Source organism: Teleopsis dalmanni, chromosome 2 (assembly GCF_002237135.1).
Source record: "Teleopsis dalmanni isolate 2A chromosome 2, ASM223713v2, whole genome shotgun sequence".
Taxonomy (NCBI): domain Eukaryota; kingdom Metazoa; phylum Arthropoda; class Insecta; order Diptera; family Diopsidae; genus Teleopsis; species Teleopsis dalmanni.
The window spans coordinates 122,116,268-122,121,576 of record NC_051847.1 but is presented as its reverse complement, the minus strand read 5'-3'; positions in this window follow the sequence as shown (position 1 = coordinate 122,121,576).

The following is a 5,309-nucleotide window of genomic DNA, read 5'->3' as shown; positions in this document are numbered from 1 at the left end:
CGTTACTTATAAATAGTAGCATTACCATATGCGTATTTAAAAAATATTTGTTAAAGCATTTCTACGACTTTAATCTTCTAAGTAATTATAATTTCAATGATTGTCTATTTTACAAATAGTTCTTACCTTAATCTCAGATTAATTTCTATAGCATTTTAAACATAGTTTGTGAGTTGTAGAGAAACTTCACTCTAATTTAATAACGTTTAACTTTTTTAAAAACTTCCTATACATATAGAAGTACAGTAAAAAAATTATTTATTTATTAATAATAATGAAATCAATTTTAATAAGTCGATTTTTTAAATTTTATTTAGTTTTTAAAGAATGCAGAATTTATTTTGAATATATTATATTACATCCAAAATGTTTAGAACTTCGTTAACATTGAAGCTTAAACATCGCTAGGAAGAAATTGGAATATGCTTTTGTATAACAGATATAGCGTATGTATTCTGTATGAAATTTAGATAAATTTTTCCAATTATAAATTTATAAATTTAAATTTATGTACTTACAGGTTATACTCATAAAACTATGAGTAAGTTTTTTGTTGATTACAAATTAGTGTACTTTTTTGGATGAAGCATAATTTTCTTTTAAACGCCTTTAAATATTTGTTTGTTTAAAGATGTCGTAAATCAAGATTTTTTATTGCGTTTTTAATTGATAAATCTGGATCCAATCTAGATTCAATCTAGATTCACTCTTGATTTGTCAAATTTTGTTGTTCTATCCAACATTTTAAGAGTAATCTAACGTTATCAAATCTCAAAATGGTTACAGGCTCCTTGGGGAGGTATACAGATCTGATATCAATTATTGCTTAGTCTGATGAAGTGATAAACAATAATCTAGTCAAGGAGTAAAGAGGGGTTTTGAAGATACCTCGAGTTAAGAAAGAGTTAAAGTGCTTAAGTGCACTGGCTCAAAACAGCTTCAACATAATAATAACGTTAATGTAGTAGTGTGTGCAGACATTATATATATATCTATATATAGTATATTATATTTATATGCATAAAGACATATGTCGAAATAATTCACACTTTATTTGTCAAGTCATATCAAACCGTTGTTAATTTAAGGGTAAATTTGCTACTCAGGTAAAGTATATAGAATGTTATAAATTTCACTCAAAATTTAGCAATCGAAAATTAAAATTGCAATAAAAGTGAATCTCTGAAAAAATTACACAGATTTACAAATTGCGAACATTTATACTTTCTTAAGAGTTGTCTAAAATAAAATAGAGAGAAAAATAATAGAAAGATCGCAACTTCAAAATTTAAAAGAAGCACAAGTGGATAGATTTATTTATCAACTTGATTCTTTTGAAACGTTTAATACTTTTGAATTATATAGACTTCTTTATTAAAATGTTTAATTTTCCAAATCACTTATTTAAAGTCTATAAGTTGAAGGTTGTTGAAAACAACCTCCAGTGTAACAAGAGGTATGATCTATTAGTGTTTTTGTCTATTTTCATAGCTTAAAATTATTATAAATGATTACTTTTTAAGAAAGATTTTCCAACCTAATTTGGTTAATCTCTTATTTTAAGGTTAGTCAAATATATTTCATAATGTGACAATTCTCATATATTAATAAGCGGTTATTAATTACATTAATAAAGCCTCTAACACTTTACTCAAATCAATTTGTCAACAGAGCACCTGTTTAATTAATTTTATCAATTTTGCGTAAGATATCTCAAGCACTCATAATAAAAAATTGTAATTATTTTTTGCCTCATATTTATGTTGTGACATTTATGGAAAACGATGCAATTAAAACGCAGCATGATGTGGCAGGTTGTCGATGCGAACTGATAACATAGGAAAATCGTACTTCTAGATCAAGGTTAAAAGCATCATAAAAATGAATGAAATATTTCATAAAAAACAACAAACTTGACCAGTTTGCAACGCACTATTGAAAATTGCGTAAATATATCTAAACTCGTTTTTCGAAACTGGATCAATGTGAGGTCTATCGACGATGACGTCATAATCGACAACTGCAAACGCATAGATATAGGTGACACGACTACTTGTGACTATGATGATGATGATGATGAAGGATGCATTTGTAGTGTAAATTATTTTGGCCTTAATAGAGGCTTCGATTGATGGTTTTAATTTTTTTATTCTTACACTTGAAGGTCTTTAATTTTTATGCCTTTTTGCGTTTCAGTTAAAAAATTTATTGATTGTTGGAGCGTGAAGTGTTGATTTTATGGATTATTTGTATAAAAAGCTGTTTAATTTATGTATTAGAAATAATAAATATCTTGCACTAACACTGTTTACATGCCAATAAATTGATTGCAAATGCAAAAATATTACAGTTTGTTGTGTTGCACTCTGAAATCGCACAAATTGCTTTGCGTAGAAGTACTTGTAATTGAGCAGCACATAAATTAAGAGCTGCAAAACAAATCAAATTCAGCTATCAATAGGAAAAATAAAAATGAAGTCACGCAATTTCAATTACATACAATAAACCTGTGATAATCCTTACACTACAAATTACACGCTTCAACCATTTTCCTAATAATTTAACCGTTAAGCAAAAGATGCGCTCGCATCATTTAGCGCTAGACAAAAAGTGGGAAAGCACAAAAGACATTATTCAAAATTTTTGATATGAAATACGAAATCTGTTTGTTTGATATAGTTGAGCAGATGAGAAGTGAAGACCACATTTTCTTATCATTCTGTACAATTGCTGAGAACTTTTAATCAAGCAATTACATTTTTGGGAAAGAATAAAATTTTCTTCCTTACAATATTTAGACTTAATGGTAAGCTATAAACCGTCAAGATTATTCATTTATACTCCTCAAAATATTGTTCATCAAATCGCATTAAGATGAAATTAAACAAACATTATTGATTATTGCGAATTGTTTTTAGAAAAATTGATATTATTTCAAAATAAAGAATAACAAAATTATTACATTATTTGTCTTTAATTTCTTACTTTGTTTAATATCCTAATCGCTTAGTATATCATGCAGAACAAGTTCTGTCGGATCCGCTAGTATATATATATAACTGTATTCATACGATTTAATCATTCTCCGTTATTTTTTTTGAAATTGTACATCTGGTTGTAAGATTTAACTATTCTTTTTTAGCTTGTAACAAAATATATCGAATGACCTATTTCAGATTATAACTACCGAAACCGAGTGTTACTATAGTAATATTATTAGCCAATATTTTGCAACACTACCATGCGCCTCTCATTTGTTACATTGCTATAATCAGTCACGCTTATATTTTTTCTTGTCTCCTGGCTTTCAGCTTAATGAAAAATGTAATTTATACGCGTTGGTTTTAAATGATTTTGTTAACAGGGATACTCTTTAAACGTTCCTGATAAACCTATGACTTTCGGAATTGTTACGCTTGAAAAAGTCTTTAGAGTCCATACCATGTAGTTCAGATTCGACGGACACTTCAAGTGCAACATTAATTAATTCAGCAGAAATTAAGGATAAAGAAGATTGTTCGGGACCTAAAGCAATGGCAATAGTTTGAGAAGAGCGGTAATAAATGTATATATATTTTAAAAATATATAATATATTGAAAATATGTTCTATAAACATTATATAGCAGTGCACTTTGAAAGTTAAAAACATCGAATAATGTTATTATTTTGGAATACTTGACATTGACTGAAATAATTAAAAAAAAATTAAGATAACTTGAGAGATAATCATCATGTCGAGTTAGTGCTAATCGTGATATAATTTTTGTAATAACAACAAATCATAAAAAATATTTATTCGTTTTTTCATAATTTTAATCGGACTTAAAAATTGTATAAAATATACTATTTGAGTGACCGTCTTATTAAAACTCTAATAGTAGTCTTTATATTGTTCGAGGAACAGATATTCCAACACCTGTTATGCGATTGTTTTCTCTGAGCTAGAGTCACAAATAATCAGCTAGGTTCGTTATTATTATTATTAGTTCATTATGTTGTGATTAATATTAATGTTCAATAATATATAAATATGTTTATAACATTAACATGACGACTTTCAACCTTATTAATGAATTGCTCTGATAAATCTAATAAATAGTATGCCTAGTATGCCTACTATACTTAAAGCATATAACGGTTGCTTTATAGTCATTTATTTATCTAGCAGATTAACGTGGCATAAGTAAATTAAGATCAACAGGTAATTTGATCTTAATTTACTTAATTATAACAGGTCTACTAATTTACGAGGTCTTTATGTTTTTTTTGATTATATTTAATATGATTATTTTAAATTTAAAACAAATAAAAAATTATAAACATATTTTATCATTTTAAACAAATATTTATATCACTACTTGGCTGAAAAGCTACATATTTGTGATGAGCAAGAACTTTGCAACATACCTGTGCTACAAATCACATTACTGTTATAGCTCATACATTATAACAGTGCGGCGGGTATGGTTGCTGTTGAAGGATGATGTATTCTAAGAAGAAAACAGCAAAGTCACATTTGTCTTTAAGTGCTTGCCAATGTTGTTGTCATTTAACTGTGGTTACATGTTTTTAATGCAATTTGTTGTAACTAGCGAACTAGCAGTGACTAGCAACTTAAACAGCAGTGCTAACAACAACGAAAACAACTACTAATCACAATAGCAATAAGTTTTATAAAGACGCCGCTATCTAAAATTTTTGCTAAATATCTGCGCATGCGTATGCGCAAATGAAATCACACATTTTCAAACATACCAACGCATATATTTGATGCGAATAAAAACTTTAACAAAATCGCTAATTCACACGCAGCATTTAACGCACGCAGCATCTTTGTTCGCTTCACTCGAGTACCATGCCTTGCGTCCCCCATGCTCTGTGCATTCGTATATTGCACGTAGCCAATTAATATTCGCATGACCAAATGCTTAACGCGCGCATTTAGCCTTATAAAAACCAACAAGCAGACGTGGTTTATTGCATTATTAACGGCAAAGCACCATCAAAATAAAGTTAAGAGAAAAAATTTTTAAATAAAATCGAATAAAATAATTTGCACCCTACACTATATGTAGTGGTATTCTTAACTGATGGGAACTTATTATTTTAGCTATAATATATCATACCAAACCTTCCCTTTCTTTTCTTTTTGCTTTTCTAATATATGTACATTAGGGAGATATCGGAATGCATATCTCCTATTTCTTTTTAAACTACCCAGACTTAGTTGAATACGAAATTTCATCTTCCTACGCCAACGTAAACCCGTGCCGACAGAGCTCTAAAGATTTTGAAAATTGCTGTTTTT